This window comes from Cupressus sempervirens, chromosome 11, assembly GCF_028749045.1.
Source record: "Cupressus sempervirens isolate cs-2001-9-10 chromosome 11, ASM2874904v1, whole genome shotgun sequence".
Taxonomy (NCBI): Eukaryota; Viridiplantae; Streptophyta; class Pinopsida; order Cupressales; family Cupressaceae; genus Cupressus; species Cupressus sempervirens.
The window spans coordinates 120965183-120984697 of NC_143128.1; positions in this window are offsets into that span (position 1 = coordinate 120965183).

The window sequence follows — 19515 nt, forward strand, 5'->3', positions numbered from 1 at the left end:
TGGATTAAAGGGGTTCATAGGTTGACCTATGATCTCCTTCGATCCATTACATGATGACATACGTCTCTAGGGGTCCTACGACTGCGTCAAAGGGGGTCATAGGTTGACCTATGACCCCCTTTCGACCCATTACATGATGACATATGTCCCTAGGGATCCTAGGACCCCTAGGAACATATTAGAATCATTCTTATGGGTCAAAGAGGTTCATAAGATGACCTATGATCCGCTTTGACCCATTACATGACAACATATGTCCCTAGGGGTCCTAGTGCCCCTAGGGACATATTAGAATTGTTCAAATGAGACAATGGGGGTCATAGGTTTACCTATGACAGCCTTTGACCAATTACATGATGATATATGGCCCTAGAGATCTTAGGACCCCTAAGGACATATTAGAATCATTTAAATGGGACAAAAGGGGGTCATAGGTTGACCTTTGACCCCATTCAACACATAAAATGATAACATATGTCCCCAGGTGTCCTAGGAACCATAAGCAAATTATAAAATCGTTAAAATGGGTCAAAGGGGGTCATAGGTTGACCTATGACCCCCTTCGACCCATTATATGATGTCATATGTTCCTAGGGGTCCTAGGACCCCTAAAGACATAATATAATTGTTCAAATGAGTCAAAGGGGGTCATACGTTGACCTATGACCCCCTTCGACCCATTACTTGATGACATATGTCCCTAGGGGTCCTAAGACCCCTAGGGACATATTAGAATTGTTGTTATGGGTAAAAGGGGGTCATAGGTTGACCTATGACCCCCTTCAACCCATTACATGATGACATATGTCCCTAGGGGTTCTAGGACCCCAAGGGACAAATTAGAATCATTCAAATGGTACAATGGGAGTCATACGTTGACCTATGACCCCCTTTAACCCATTACATGATGACATATGTCCCTAGGGGTCCTAGGACCCCTAGGGACATAATAGAATCATTCTTATAGGACAAAGGAGGTCATAGATTTACCTATGACCCCCTTTGACACATTACATGTCGACATGTGTCCCTAAGATTCCTAAGACACCTAAAGACATATTAAAATCATTCTTATGGATCAAAGGGGGTCATAGGTTGACCTACAATCTGCTTTGACCTATTACATGATGACATATGTCCCTAGGGGTCCTAGGACCCCTCAGGATATATTAGAATTGTTCAAATGGGACAATGGGGGTCATAGGTTTACCTATGACTGCCTTCAACCCATTACATGACTATATATGTATCTAGAGATTTTAGGATCCCTAGGGACATATTAGAATCATTCAAATGGGACAAAAGAGATCATAGGTTGACCTATGACTCCATTCGACTCATAAAATAATGACATATGTCCTTAGGGGTCCTAAGACCACTAGGGACATAATAAAATCATTCAAATGGGTCAAAAGGGGTCATAGGTTAACCTATGACCCTCTTTGACCAAGTATATGACAACATATGTCCCTAGGGGTCCTAGGACCCCTAGGGAGATAATAGAATCATTCAAATGGGTCAAAGGGTGTCATAGGTTGACCTATGACCCCCTTCGACCCGTTACTTGATGACATATGTCCCTAGCGGTCCTAGCACCCCTTGGGAGATATTAGAATCATTCAAAAGGGTAAAAGGGGGTTATAGGTTGACCTATGACCCCCTTCAACCCATAAAATGATGACATATGTCCCTAGGGGTCCTAGGATCCCTAGGGACATAAAAGAATCATTCAAATAGGTCAAAGGGGGTAATAGGTTGACCTATGATCCCCTTCGACCCATTACATGATGACATATGTCCCTAAGGGTGCTAAGAACCGTAGGGACATAATAGAGTTATTCAAATAGGTCAAAGGGGATCATAGGTTGACCTATGACCCCTTCGACCCATTAAATGATGACATATGTCTCTAGGGGTCCTAAGACCGCTAGAGACATATTAGAATCATTCTTATGGGTCAAAGGGGGTCATAGGTTGACCTATGACCCCCGTCGACCCATTACATGATGACATATGTCCCTATGGGTCCTAGGACCCCTAAGGACATATTAGAATCATTTTTATGGGTCAAAGGGGGTCATAGGTTGACCTATGACCCCCTTCGACCCATTACATGATGACATATGTCCCTAGCGCTCCTAGGACCACTAGGGACATAATAAAATCATTCTTATGGGTCAAAGGAGGTCATAGGTTTACCTATGACCCACTTTGACCCGTTACATGTTGACATATGTCCCTAAGATTTCTAGGACCCCTAGAGACATATTAGAATCATTCTTATGAGTCAAATGGGGTCATAATTTTATCTATGACCCCCTTCGACCCATTACATGACAACATATGTCCCTAAGTGTCCTATGACCCCTAAAGACATATTAGTATGGTTCTCATGGGTCAAAGGGGGTGATAGATTGACCTATGACCCCCTTCGACCCATTACATGATGACATATGTCCCTAGGGGTCCTAGGACCCCAAGAGACATAATAGAATTGTTGTTATGGGTCCAAGGGGGTCATACATTGTCCTATGACCCTTTTCAACCCATTACATGATGACATATGTCCCTATGGGTCCTAGGACCCCTAGGGACATGAGGAGATATGTCCCTAGGGGTCCTAGGACCACTAGGGACATAATAGAATCGTTCAAATGGGTATAAGTGGGTCATAGGTTGACCTATGACCCCCTTCGACCCATTACATGACATATGTCTCTAGTGGTTCTAGGACCCCTAGGGACATAATAAAATCATTCAAATGAGTCAAAGGGGTTGATAGGTTGACCTATGACACACTTCGACCTATTACATGATGAAATATGTCCCTAAGGGTCCCAGAACCCCTAGGGACATAATAGAATCTTTCTTATTTGTCAAAGGGGGTCATAGGTTGACCTATGATCCCCTTCGACACATTACATGATGACATATGAATCTAAGGACATATTAGAATCATTCAAGTGGGTAAAAGGGGGTAATAGGTTGAGTTGTGACCCCCTTCGACCAATTACATGATTACATATGTCCCTAGGGGTCGTAAGAACCCTAGGAACATATTAGAATCATTCAAATGGGTCAAAGGGCGTCATAGGTTCACCTATGGCTCTCTTGATCCATAAAATGATGACATGTGTCCTTAGGAGTACTAAGACCCATAGGTAAATAATAGAATCATTCAAATGGGTCAAAGTGGGTCATAGGTTGACCTATGACCCCCTTTGACCCATTACATGATGACATATGTCCCTAGGGGTTCTAGGACCCCTAGGGACATAATATAATCGTTCAAATGGATCAAAGAGGCTCATAGGTTGACCTATGACCCCCTTTGACCCATTACATGACAATGTATGTCACTAGGGTTCCTAGGACCCCTAGGTATATATTAGAATCATTGTTATGGGTCAAAGGGGGTCATAGTTTGACCTATCACCCCCTACGGCCCATTACATGATGACATATGTCTCTCGCTATCATAGGACCCCTAGGGACATATTAGAATCATTCAAATGGGTGAAAGGGGGTCATAGATTGATCTATAACCCCCTTCGAATCATTACATAACGACATATGTTTTACATAATAGAATCATTCTTATGGGTCAAAGGGGGTCATAGGTTGACCAATGACCCCCTTCGAACCATTACATGGAGACATATGTCTCTAAGTTTTCTAAGACCGTTAAGGACATATTAGAATCATTCTTATGGGTCAAAGGGGGTCATCAGTTGACCTATGACCCCCTTCGTCTCATTACATGATGACATATGTCCCTAGGGGTTCTAGGACCCTTAGGGACATAATAGAATCATTCGTATTGGTCAAAGCGAAGAAATATGTCCCTAGGGTTCCTAAGACCCCTAGAGACATATTAGAATCATTCTTATCGGTCAAAGGGGGTCATAGGTTGACCTATGACCTCCTTCAACCTATTACATGATAATATATGTCGCTAGGGGTCCTAGCACCCCTAGGGACATATAAGAATTGTTCAAATGGGTCAAAGGGGGTAATAGGTTGACCTATGACCCCCTTCAACCCATTACATGGTGACATATGTCCATAGGGGTCCTAGGACCCCTAGGGACATATTAGAATCATTCAAATGGGTCAAAGGGGGTCATATGTTGACTTATGACCCCCTTGGACCTATAAAATGATGACATATTTCTCTAAGGGTCCTAAGACCCTTAGGGACATAATAAAATCTTTCAAATGGGTCAAAGTGGGCCATAGGTTCGACCCATTACATAATGACATATGTCCCTAGGGGTCCTAGGAACCCTAAGAACATAATAGAATCATTCAAATGGGTCAAAGGGGGTCATAGGTTGAGCTATGACCCCTTTCAATACATTACATGACGACGTATGTCCCTAGGGGTCCTAGGACCCCTAGGGACATTAGAAGCGTTCAAATGAGTCAAAGGGTGTCATAGGTTGGCCTATGACTCCCTTCAACCCATTACATGATGACATGTGTCCCTACGGGTCCTAAGACCCCTAGGGACATAATAGAATCATTCTTATGGGTCAAAGGGGGTCATATGTTGACCTATGAGCTCCTTCAACCCATTACATGGTGACATATGTCCCTAGGGTTCTTAGGACCCCTAGGGACATATTAGAATCATTCGTATGGGTGAAAGGGGGTCATAGGTTGACCTATGACCCCTTTCGACCCATTACATGACAACATATGTTCCTAGGTGTCCTAGGACCCTTAGGGACATAATAGAATGATTCTTGTGGGTCAAAAGGGGTCATAGGTTGACCTATGACCCCCTTGACTCATTATATGATGACATGTGTGTCTAGGGGTTCTAGGATCCCTAGGGACATATTAGAATCATTCTTATGGGTCAAAGGGGGTAATAGGTTGATCTATGACTCCCTTCAACCCATTACATGATGACATATGTCCTTAGGGGTCCTAGGACCCCTAAGGACATATTAGAATCGTTCTTATGAGTCAAAGGGGGTAATAGGTTGACCTTTGACCCCTTTCGACCCATTACATGATGACATATGTCCCTAGGGTTCCTAGGACCCCTAGGGACATATTAGATTCATTCTTATGGGTCCAAGTGGGTCATAGGTTGACCTATGACCCCTTTGAACCCATGTAATGATGACATATGTCCCTAGGGGTCCTAGAACCCCTAGGGACATATTAGAATCGTTCATATGGGTCAAAGGGGTTTATAGGTTGACCTATGACCCCCTTCGACCCATTACATGATGACATATGTCCCTAGGGATACTAGGGCCCCTAGGGACATATTAGATTCATCAAATGGGTCAAAGGGGGCCATGGTTCAAGCTATGATCTCCTTTGACTCATATGAAGCATTCTTATATGTCCCTAGGGGTCCTAGGACCCCTAGGGACAAATTTCATCATGTAATGGGTCGAACTCATAAGAACGATTCTAATATGTCCCTAGGGGTCCTAGGACCTCTAGGGACATATGTCATGATGTAATTGGTCAAAGGGGGTCATAGGTCAACCCATAAGAACGATTCTAAATTATTCTAATATGTCTCTAGGGGTCTTAAGGACATATGTCATCATGTAATGGGTCGAAGGGAGTCATAAGTCACCTTATGACCCCCTTCGACCCATAAGAATGATTCTAATATGTCCCTAGCAGTTCTAGGACCCCTAGGGACATATATATATATCATAAACTAATAAGATAATATATTATTATATATTAATAACATAGCTCATAATAATAATAATATATTATAAATTATAATAATAATATATATTAATAACATGCATTTATATAATATATTACATTATTATATTTAATAAAAATATAAGAAAAATAATAATAATATAATATAATAATATATATTATATGTTATATCTTTACGTTACGTTATTATATATATATATAAATAATATTATATTATATTTTTACATAGTAATATAACTCAAATAATTGATAAGTTATAAACTATAATTCAGAAACTCGATTTTCACTCTAAAATGTCTTGCAATTTAAAATTTCCCTCCAAAAGCAGATGGGGGTTCCCCAAGCCATATCAGATATCTGATTTGAGATCAGATATCCAATTAGGCCTACTATTCAGCGAGCCTGCCCAATCAACCCAAAAAACATGTTTGAAGAGGGTTTTAGTGACACTTAGACTTCGAGTAGCCATCTGACAATGTTATTTTGATCGAAATTGAGTGAAACAAAAAGGGTTTTTTAATATCGCTCTCAATATTCCATCGATATAATTTTTGTCAAATTCTAAGTTCGATAAGTATTTATTAGTTAATTATCAATGAAGATTAATGTAAAGTATTGATTGACATACTGATTAAAAAATAGCTATAACTTTCAAACAGTGTAACTTTTTTTAAATCTAAAAGTTACGTCACATTCTATGGTTTGCCTAGTATAAGAAAAATAAAAAATAAAAAAAAATTGGTAAAATTTTCTATTAGTTAAGGTGGTCAGACACGGGAGTCTTTTTTTTCTAAAAAAGTTTTGGTAGAAAATTCATATTTAATTATTTATTTGGAATAAAAATACCAAAAAATATGTGTCACATCCAAGCATGAGTCTAATTTTTATGTCTATAAATATATTAAAAAAATATTATCATTTGATTTTGATTAAGGTGGTCAGACATACACCTACTTTTTATTTTTGCCTTGAAATTTTCGTAGCACTGCATTAAAATCCAAACTTTTGACCAATCAATTATTTTTTTCTCCTGATAAGGCCTAGTAGCTTAGAAACTACATTCAATTTACTACAAATTATTTTATTACAACTTTTTGATATAAAGTCGACAACCATTTTAAAATTATGCGTCAAGTTGACATAACCCTGATTTGCTAATTTTTATTGCCACTTAAGGCCATAGTTTTGTACACCATGATCTTGCACATACCCCTCAAAATCAATTCTTTCGTAAACTATAACTTTTTTTGTCACTTGACAATCACTGTGATCTTTAGCTTGATCATTATTGTGTAGCTTGGAAATGACTATAATTTCTCACTCAAGATCAACATGATCACTTAGTGATTACCACACTTAATCATAACTATGTTTCTTCATACATTTTCTTGGAAATAACTAACACTCAGCTTGAACTATTCTATTTGTCTTCTAATAAACTCCTTAATCTTTTACTTCAGCACCTTCATTGACTATGCAACACTGATATTTGGTCAAGCTTATCCTTAATACTTGATTCTCTCTAATCTTACTATAAATCTTCTCCCTCTATATATCTATCAATATTGTATGATAACTTAGTATCATACTCTCCATCTTTATCTAATAAATTTTGTATGGTAACTTGATAATACTTTTTCGTCCTCTTTGAAAATAATGTAAAAGACATAAAAATTGTATCTATATGGTTAATATAAATATGTCATCTTAACATTAACTACTTGTATCTATTTCTATTCATATTTCAATTTCTTTTCCTTTTCAAATCTTTAGGGAACTCCTAAAGTATGACCTCTTGCATCAATGTTTATAATATTCTAATTCAAACATTTGATGTAATGCAACATCTCTTCTTACTTTTCTTTAGGTAGAGGAACGACCCCTAACTTTCCTCTTAGATACTCATAACAATCCTTGGGTAGTGCATTAGTGAATATGTAATGCCGCAACTAGAGATCCTTGGAATAAGGATAAATATAACCCAATATTTTTTTTTTAAATGGAAAAGAATGGATGCACATGACATACAACATACAAGGATCACAAATATCACAATGGAAGACTAACCAAACATCCTGAGAGCAATGGATCTCCAAATGCCACTACTAACCAAAAAAAATTGACTAGAAAAGATACATAACCAAATTTGAATAAAATCATTCTAAATTCAAAATGCAATACAAAGGGATTGAAAAGAACCTAAGAGGGTGCCAAAACACTTCCCAAAAAGTTCAAGTGAAACTAAAAAGTGCCTACTATCTGCTTGGACGAGTTTTTGCAAAACCCAAGTGATACAATTTATTAGCCCTGTGTGATACTTTCTAGTATCATAGGACCTTTCTCAAGAAGAGAAGTGACACTTTTAGGGTTTTGGAAACACTTCTTAAAAGAGAGTGCTATACGTTACAAGTATCATATAACACTCCTTCAAAAGGAGGGAGATACTTTCCAGTATCACACAACATTTCTTCCTAAGAGGTGTGATACTTTCTAGTATCACATGATAGAACTCCTTTGGGCATGTGACACTTTATAGTATCACCCCATGGTGACACATGGTCACCCAAGAAATGTATAAAATTCTCAAAGGAAAAATTAAAGAGTAAAAAAGAGTTCAAAACCTTGACATCAAGAAGTACCAAATCTATAATTTGAGGCATAAACACTCAAACATAGTACTAAAAGATGGAAAACTACATCTAACCATCTAACAAGAAGTGGAAAGAATGCCTAAAAGAAACATCGCAGTATATAGAATTAACATCACAATGAACTAAAATAGCCAACTAAGTGCCAAGTTCCTCTAAACCATAATAGCATAAAAATACCATCATGGGTCCTAGACATCCCCCATGTGTAACATCCCAAACTACCGACTAGATTGTCGATGCTATCTTATGAGGACATCGCTATTAAAACATGCTACAACATAAGAAAAAGGAAATCTAACATGCTAGAAGTAAAGCATAAGATAATCTTACAAATCAAATAACATCATCTATCATATGCTAATGATCATAATAAGGAAATGCGTCAATAAATTAACATCATCTAACATGATATGCAAGCATTTCAATGAAAGAATAAATAACAAGAAAGCATACACAAAACAAAGTAAAAACCCCAAAAGATGGAAAATTTTGAAATTAAAACCCATTTGGTCTTTGGGCATGAAAGCCACAAAAATCCAATAAAATTTGGGTTTGGACACCATATGAAAAAACAACAAGCATTATGGCATGAAACTCCAAACCCCCATCCCAAAAATAGGGAAAATGTTCATACCTAACCAATCAGGAAAAACTAGGAAACATAAATGGAGGGGAACACTAGTTCTCAACCTCCTAACATACTACTATAAAAAATAGAAGTTGAAATGAAGTAGAAATAAGAAAATGGGAAAGCCCTACATAATAGTAAAATGGGTAGAAATTGAAATCAGCCTAATAAAATAAATAACGCATTGATATTACCAAAAGGGATGGCAAAGAAAGGTCTCCTCGAGCTAGATCCAATGAGACTGACCTTACAAACATCACACACTCATTACTCTCATACCAAACAAAAAATGAATAGGATTTCATAAAAGGATCTCCAATTTCTAAATTGAAAAATTGAAAAACTGAGAAATTAAATTCCTCTTTCCATACTTGTTCACTTTTCAAGTGAATAATCAATTATGGAAAATAGCCAATTAGACTAGCTAGACTATGAATTGACCCTTAAAAAAAGAGGTTATTTTGTGCCATAGGAATTCACCTAAGGAAGAGCTAAAAGAAATTAAATTCAATAAAATTTAAAGCCCAAAAACCTAAAATCACAGAAATTACCTTAACAACTTTCATAATAGTGTAAACCTCTAAAAGTATAGACATGCTCACTGGTCTAATCACATAATGCAAATGAGTTTGAATTCAACAAATCACTAGAAGGTTTAATTAAAACATATTTGAAAGATATGTCAACCATATAGGGGTGACATTGGAAAAATGAACAACTGAATCACTACCAAGGATATAATTTTTGCACACTAAAACACATGATCAAGTGCAATTGCATATAATATAACAACCAAAGCAATAGTGCATTAAATACCTAATTAATCCATTTACATCACTCACATTTTCATATAGCATACTGAAGCAAGAATGAAGTAAATCACCATTACATAAAATCCATCATATAACATAATTATAAAATATGCCCAAATACTAGATAATCAAATATCATCACAGAACTACTATCATCTCATAATGGCATCAACATGCAAATATGAAAAACTAAATGTCATATATGGTACTAAATCAAAGTATAACATCTGACCCTCAATTCATCTCAAGGTACATATAATAAGAGTATGAGGTATCTCATGAATAAAAGATAAATAAGGTAAAGACTAGAAACACGAGAGCCACTTTAGAATGTTTTAGTTAATTTCTTCTTTGTGTTCACATATTCTAGTCTCACTTCTTTGTCTTGCACTAGCTCTTTCAAGAAATGTGATGTACCACAAGGCTAGGAGAATCCCCAAAGGAGATGTCCTAGCCCCCAACAAATAACCACATAGCAGAAACACAATAGCAAGAAGTAATCATGCTAAATCTAATACCAACTCACAACTCTTTATTCATAGATGTAATTGATTATATGTAATATGCCTAGCTATGAGGCCTTCTCGGTTAGGGCCAAATACAAACAAAAATTACAAAATAATCAATTCTGCAAGATCCCATAAGATTTAACTTATAAACCCAATCCCATGTAGTCCAAATACACAACTTGATAAGAAAACTAAGAAAATTCACATTTGTATCCTCAGGTCCACTAAGAGATCCTCTAGTTTCTAAGCCGCAACCCTAGCTCTTCAAATACACATCTACTTCATTCCCAAAACTAAATAAACAAAAGACTCCACAAGATCCCTATTTATACTTTCCAAAAAAACTTAAAGAATATTCTAAAACATTACAAAATTGGAAGGCTAACCCAAAAATGGTTAGGAAACATCCCAAGGAAAGATCTCATCATAAATGATATGATGAAAATAAATCTCACAAGTTGGCTTGCACCAAAAATGTAGAAATCACGTACAAAATGCTAACACTCAGCATAAACAAGAAAACTCAGCACATGAAGAGTTGCTTGACACTTGAAGAATAACTCAGCACACACTATACAACTTGGTACACACTATAGTGGTGAGATGGGATAACACATGAACCCAAGTGTTGACAAGATCTGGGATAAACTGAACTCGGCTTAAACTACAAAATTACTGGCACTCAATAATTGCAACAACTTGGCAATGACTAAAACTCAACAACAACTGCCAAAATCAAAAGGATAACAAGCCAACCTAGGATGCTCCTACATTAGACACCCTAGGCTCAAAAAGATGTTCTAGCAACTAGAAGAATATCTTTTGGGATTCATTGCATAAATCCAAAAGTGGTTCTTCACATACATGTCCTCCAAGTCTTCAACTTGCACACTCTTTCCCTTATTTTTCTTCTTCTTCTTCACATCCACCACAAGTGTTCCATAGGTCTACTTTCCATGCTAATCTCCAACCTTCTATAAATCTACCAACTCAACTTAGCTGCCAATACTCAAGTTCCTCCTAACTAACTCTTCGTTCTATAAAAAAATAAAGGAAAACATCCTACCACCTTTCTCAATAGTAAACACATTCTTGACACAATCATGCATAGCCTTGCAATGACATTGCCAAGGTCTACCAAGTAACACATGAAAACTATCCATATCCACAATATCACACAACATTTGATCCTTATATTGCCCCATCTGGAAATCAAGAAGGCATTGCTCCCTCACTTCCAAAGCATGCTTACCTTGCAACCAGCCAATCCAATAAAGATAAGGATGTCTCACTCCCTTCAAATCATGTTTTTGAACCATCTCTTTAGAAACAAGGTTATCAGTACTACCATCATCCACAATCACCTTTTAGATTTTTCCACCAGACTTACAAGTCCTAAACAAACTAGTTCCCTAACAAGAATCTAATGTCCTCTGACCCACGAATACTTGGTGAGCCAACAAACTTTCTTCTTTCTCAAGCTAACTATCCTAGACTTCAACCTCATTCACAATAGTAGTTATCCTAAAAATTGGACATTCAAAAGATTGATGCCTTTCTTTGCCACATTTGAAATAATTACCTCCAAACACACCTCCACCTATTCTCCTTTTTTGATCAGTAGGTTTTGTTTACTTTCAACACTTGGTTTAGCTCATGTTAAGCTATCTTGCTTCTCCTTTTCTTAAGGATTTCCTTGATGTTTCCTCTTCAACTTCTCTTTTGCTCTCAAAGCATACTAATAAGCTTCCTCAATCAAAGGTATATTTAGCATACCAATCTCATCCTAAATATTGAATATTAAACCATTGATGTACTGAGCTACCTTTTCTTTTGATAATTCAATATGCCCAAACCAAATACTCAACTTGTAGAACTCCTTGGTATAACCTTTCATAGTCATATCCTTCTATTTCAGATTCTACAACTCCTTAAATAACTTAAGTTCATAACTAGTAGGTATGAACTTAGCCTTCAACTTAGCCACCATCAATCTCCATCTAGAAATCTTCATTTCACCTTTCTCCTCTCTATCTCTTTGTAGTTCCTTCCACCAAAGAATAGCATGTCACTTCAACTTAGTTTGTACCAACCTTACTCTGAGTGGATCCTCAATATCCTCAAGCTTCAAAGTAGTCTTTCAATTCACCAATCCAATCAATTAGGTGTTTGGGATTCAAAGCACCATAAAAATTAAAAGCCTCCATCTTATGCTTCAACTTCAACTAAGATCCAAGTTGAGCAAATTGACTAGCCCTAATTCAATTAGGTCTCTCTACATGATCAATTCTATCCTCACCACTTGATTCAGTAACTTCAAAATCTTAGGCAACTTCCTCATAACTACCTTCAGTACCCATATGCCTAGGTAGGCCACCCAAACCACTCACAATTTTAGAAATCATGTCACTCTTCATTAATGCAATATTAGATCGAAAACTAGCTATAATCTCCTCCAAGTCAAATCTAAAATTAGCTTTAACCTTCTCTGAGATTTGCTCTTCTATAGCATCACTAAGATCATCAATCACCCTAGGGTCTAACCTTCTTGGCGAAATCTTCCAAGATTTTCACAAACCCCAAGCAATAGATCCATAAATCTAGAAGATCAATCGGCTCCACCAAATCAACCTTCTACAACCCACAGTCTTGATGCAAATTGCTTCAGCATTAGTAGTCTATCTACACACTTAGGAAAAACCTTTACTTTGATACCATCTGATGCAACACAAGGTTGAGAGAATCCCCAAAGGAGATTTCCTAGCCCCCAAAATATAACCACACAACAAAAACACAATAGTCAGAAGTAATAATGCAAAATTTGATACCAACTCAAAACTATTAATTGATAGATATAATTGATTACATGCAATATGCCTAGTTGTAAGGCCTTCTAGGTTAGGACCGAATACAAATAGCAATTACAAAATAATCAGTCCTAAAAGATCTAACCAGATCTAAATTACAAACCCAATCCTAGCTAGTCCAAATACACAACTAGATAAGAACACTAAGAAGAATCCACACTTGTGCCCTGAGGTCTACCAAGAGATCCTTTAGTTTCTAAGCCACAACCCTAGCTCTTCAAAATTCACATCTAATTCAATCCCAAAACTAAATGACCAAAAGAATCCAAAAGATCCCTATTTATACTTGTCAAAATGGCTTAAATAATATTCTAGAACATTACAAAATAGGAAGGCCAACCTAGCAACGATTAGGACAAATCCCAAGGCAAGATCTCATCATAAATGGTGAGATCAAAATAAATCCCACAAGTCAACTCACACCAAAAAATGCAGAATTCACATCCAAAATGCTAACACTCAGCATAAATAGGAAAACTTGACACATGAAGAGTCACTCAGTGAATGAAGAATAACTTGACACATACTATGGAACTTGGCACACACTATAGTGGTGAGATGGGATAACATGTGAACTTGAGTGTTGACATGGGATAACCTAAAGTTGACTTAAATTGCAAAAATACTGGCACTCAACAATTGGCAATGACTAAAACTCGGCAACAATTGCTAGAATGAGCAGGATAACATGCCAACCTAGGATGCTCTTACATCAAAATGATATTTGATCACAATATTCTTAGTCTTTGTATACATCATAGGCTTCTTAGTCTTTGTATACATCACAAGCTTCTTAGTTACCATAGGTGTTCCAAGTGGTCTTCAATCTTCCACACCAAAATTCTTCAAATTTTATTTGATGTACTTTGATTGAGTAATGAGAATTTCTTTGTTCATCTAATAAACTTGCAAACCAACAAAGAATTTAATTTATCCAAACATTGATATTTCAAACTTCTTTTTCATTTGATGAACAAGTGACTTTCTTAATGAAACTTTTCCCCTAAATATGATGTCGTTAAAAAAATGTTAGCTAGCAATATGTTATTTTTAGATTCACTTTTTAGATACAAATTGATAGTGGCATTAGTTCTCACAAAATCAGTTTTCACCAAGAAGTTTTTTTAACCTTTCATAAAAATCCCTAGGGGCTTTCTTCAAACCATATAAAGCTTTATATAGCTTGCATACTATATTCCTTTTTCTATTAACAAATTCTTGAGGTTGTTTAATGTATATTTCTTCCTCCAAAATCCCATTAGAAAATGTAGATTTTAAATCCATCTAGTACATTTTAAATTCTTTGTAACAAGCATATTCAAGAAAAGTCCTCACTCCTTCCAACCTCATAATTGGGGCAAACATTTCTCCATAGTCAAACCCTTTCTCTTGTGCATATCCTTTACAAACAATTCTTTCTTTGTTCCTTGTGACTTCACCTTTCTCATTCAACTTATTTCTGGAAACCCTCTTAGGACCAATCACATTTTTATTTTTTGGTTTGGGCACCAATGTCCATGTTTTATTCTTCTCAATTTTCTCAATTTCTTCATCCATTGCATTGATCCAATCTTTATTCTCCAAAGCATTTGTAACAAATTTAGGTTCAAACTCACATAATAAACATGTGTCATTCTTTAGTCTTCTTCTTGTTATGACTCCTATGTCTTTATCCTAAATAATTTGATCTAGTGCATGATGTCTTCTCACACAATTTTCCAATACATGTTCAAGTCTTGGTTCTTCTTGTTGTTTTTCACTATATTATGCATGTTCAACATCTCCTCTTGTCTTGGTTGTAGCTCAACTTCCTTTGTCTATTGGTTATTAGTCATAGTTTATGACTTGGCTCCTATAGGTTGATGCTCGGTAGTCTACTAATGCATGGTATAACTCTTTATCAAAACCTTGATAGTGCCTAGCTATGTATGTTTGACACCCACCTTTTCTAGTCTAGGTAAGCTTATAGGTTCTCCTTAATACATATAGACAAACTTTCTATAATCTTTAGGCTCTCTCTTACATTTTTCTTCATTTTTCTTTAAAAAATCATCAACTCTAACATTTTTCACTTTCCACAATTTTTTTAGTGTTATAATCCAAACACTTATAAGCTTTTCTCTTAGTGGAATAACCTAGGAATATTCCTTTGTCACTTTTTGCATGAAATTTACCTTTTCTTTCATCTTTCAATATGTAGCATTTTCTTCCAAAGACTTTAAAATAATTCACATTTGGTTCATATCCATACCAGTGTTCAAAAGATGTTTCTCTTGATCCTTTCTTCACTTGAACTTCATTCAGAGTATAGATTCCAATACTTAAATCCTCTTTCTATTACTTTTATGAAGCATTCTTCTCCATAATTAGTATTCTTGTGAAATCCATAATTTATTTATTCCTTCTCTAAGTTATACCATTCTATGGTGGTGTCCTTGGTACACTCATTTACCTCTTGATTCCTTTGTCATTGGAAAATATGTTTAAACCATCTAAGATAAATTCACCACCTCTATCTAATCTCAAATATTTTGGACTCTTTCTAGTTTCTTTCTCAACTTTAGAAAGTTACCACTTAAACATTTAAAATGCATTAGATTTTTCCTTAATAAGCATCACAATCATCATTCTATAAAAGTAATAAACAAATAGAATAAATTATTTATCACCATAATATTTTTGTATTCCAATAGGACCACATAAGTCAGTATGAACCAACTCCAAAATATCATCAAAAGAATATGTCTTTCTCTTGAAACTAGGCTTTGTCATTTTACCCATTTGACATTGTTTGCACATCATTTCATTAGGTTTTCTTAGTCTTGGTAATCCTCTAACTCTTTTCATTTTACTAATTCCTACCAAGTTGTTAATGTTCACATGACACAACCTCTTATTTCATAACCAAACATCTTCACATTGTGAAAATAGAAAAGTATCTTCAAATAGGTCTAGATAGAACAAGTTACCTCTTATTTTCTCTCCACTTCCCACTAGTTCACTTGTAGCATCATAGATCTTAGCCTTCTTATTCTAGAAATCAACTCTATAGCCTAAACTTATCAACTATTCTACACTCAATAGGCTACATTTCAAACGATCAACACAATATGCATTGTCACATTTGATCTTTTCATTTAGTTTAATTGCTCCTTTACCTTTCACATAACATGGTGTGTCATTATAAAACTTAACAATAATTTCATTATCTTGTTCTAGGTTATCAAACTGTGAGAAATTACTATCAATTATCCATTTATCATTCTTAATCACATGTGAGATAAATTTAGTTTTCTTATCTTTATCAAAATCATCTTTCATTGCAACATAAACAACTTCCTCATCATGATCATAATGATTACTATCAGGACCATCCTCTTCAGCAATATAGAAATATTTCTTATCTTTGTCTTTATAGTCTCTTTTGTCTCTATTGTCTTTGTCATCTCTCTGTCCTTTGTACTTGAAACCTTTTCTTTCATCTCTATCAAGAAATCTAGTAGAAATATGACCAACTTTGTTACATGTAAAATAGAAAATAGGAAGTTTACCTTTTTATTTTCCTTTTTTCTCTAGCAATGCTTCAAGTTCATCAAGGTCATTAGTAGATCCATTATCACCTTCTCCAAACTTGATTTTTTTCTTTTTATTATATCCATTAAGGGTTAATTATGCTTTGAATTCAGATTCAACATTAGCAAGGGAATAATTATCAAAATTTGATAATTCAAATATAGTAGGTCTTCCAATTAGGCTATCCAAGGTTAGATCATTATCATGTGTACATCTCAATTTTTGAATTGCAAATACTATGATTACATAGATAGGAAGTAAAGTCCTAAATACTTTACTTATCATAGTCTCATTAGTAATATGTCATCCAACACCTCTAATAGAATTCACCACTTTCTTGATTCAGCTACAATACTATGCAATATTCTCACCTTCTTGCATACTCATGTCATCAAATTTTCCTCTTAAGGTTTTTTCCTTAGCTCTCAACACATTCTTGTTTTCACCATGTATTTTTTCCAAGTTGTCCCACATTTTCTTAGCAATGGTGCATTTCTTCACATCATCAAATTTTGCAAAATTGAGGACTACTAAAAGTTCAATCATCATTTGGCTATGATCTTGGATTTATTTCATTTGTTCAATTGTCATAGATCTAGACACCTCAATGTATTCATTGTCCAGGTAGTAAGATCTAGAATCTCCAATTCTAGATAAGTGCAATCTCATCAATCTTTTCAATGATGGGAATTTCTCCTTGTTTAGCTTAGATATCTCTCTCTTGTACATCTTGACCTTTTTCTTGAGTCCCTTCAAAATTTCCTAAAAAGCACCAAAGCTCTAATACCATCTATTATAATGATTTAGAATAACTAAGAGGGGGTTGAATTCGTTGTCCAAAACTCTAGATGTACCAATTCAATTTATAATCACTTCAAATAGATTAATCAATCTCAAATATCCCATTAGTCTGTATAGCTTATCATCGATAATTTAATATTGCATGCAATATCTTAACTCTCTATCTCTATATGAGTCAATTTCCAATAAATAAACTACTCTAAAATGGATGAAAGAGGAAGTGATCATTACAAGATTAGTCAAATATAAATATAGTTAGGATGATGTGTATGAAATAGATGATGTCTTTGGGATTTTTATCAAAGAGGGAGATATAATGTATGATAGTTCCATCCATCCATTGAAAAAGGGAGAAGTTGAATTACAAGAAGAGATATCATAGAGGGAGCCATTATAGTTGGAAATACAATTGGTTTCAAACATCTATACACCTAAATATGAAAATTAGAGTAAAATTGAGGATATTAATGAAGATATGATAAAGACTATAGAAGGAGTTTTAAATGACAGATATTGAGTAAGTCTTTTGTATTTACATGGTAACTAGAGGTATTTCCATCAACTCCAAAGCCAAAGATTGTTGGAAACTATAATTAAAAAAAAAATATGTTTTCATTAATGTTAAACTTTACTGATGAGACATTTTCTAGTAGTGTAGAGTGCCATATCAATTGATTAATGAAGAGGACTTGAAAAGAGAGATAACTAGATGAACTAGTGAAGTTATTGAATAAAGAGGAGCAAGTATGTTTTAATTACAATGGGAAATTGATCAAATAGTCTCAAACAAGATAATATGTTGGTCAATCATTATAAGAAGGGATGTAGACAATTGATTTCATATCTAGAAGAGAAGACAAGAGGTTGAGTAAAACACTAAGCTTGACTGAGTGACAATTTTACTAGGTCAATGAAGTAAAAGATTGAGGAACTTAAGAAATAATCAAGAAAATAGCATCAACTAAGTGTTAGTTATGGTTGAACAAGATGAGAAGGAAAAATGTAATAGTGACTAAGCATAATTATGACCAAGTAGAAGAACATAGTGTGTTGGAAATGATTGAAATGATCATTAATGAAGAATAATGGAACTGGTAAAGAATGTTTTCAATCATTTTTTTGTCATTGATGTCAAACTTGCTACTTGTAGGAATGAAAATTTCTTAAGTGATCCAAATACTATCAATTGGTTGATTGTCAAGGAGGTGGCAATAAATAAGATGTAACTAAAGTACCTAGAGAAAGGTTGAAGTTATGAAGTTGTAATGAAGTATAAGGATTAACTAAGCCATTGATGAAATAGAGTATTAATGACATACTCTAAGAGGATGGACACACTAAGACACAACAAAGATGTAAGGCTTAAATAAGTCATTTGTAAAGCCTAACTAAGTTCATTGGAGAGAGTCGAGCAAGATAGTTAGAGCCGAACAGATTCTTAGTTGAAGCTAAGAAAATTCAACTTTAGTGTGTGCCGAGTGATCTTTAGGTGCTGAATGAAGATCAGATGTCAAGTAACATAGAATTGGTAAGGTTTTGGGCATTAGAAAAAGGCAATGGATGCCAAGAAAATTTCTTCAGGTGTCAAGCATCAATAAACCAATGATGTCAAGTTATTGCATTATTTGTTAAGTCAAAGATTCGCCAAATCAATAGCAATAAGTTTGTTACATCAAATTTTGTGAATTTTTTGGATGATAAGGATGATGAGTAGATGTCATAGAATTTTAGGTAAACCATGCAAACCAATTCAAGGAAAATGCTAATGGATTTATCATGAAGTTTCTAGAAGAAGCAATTTTGAGGGAAAACAATACCATTTTCTCAAGAGCAAATCAAGATTTGAGTAGGAAATGAAGAACAAAACTTCTTTATAAGGAGTTATAGGTCAGAGATCAAGTGTGCATGTATGAGAGGGAGTTGGTCATAAGTATGGTCATGTGAAGAAGCGAAGAGGTGTAAGTATAG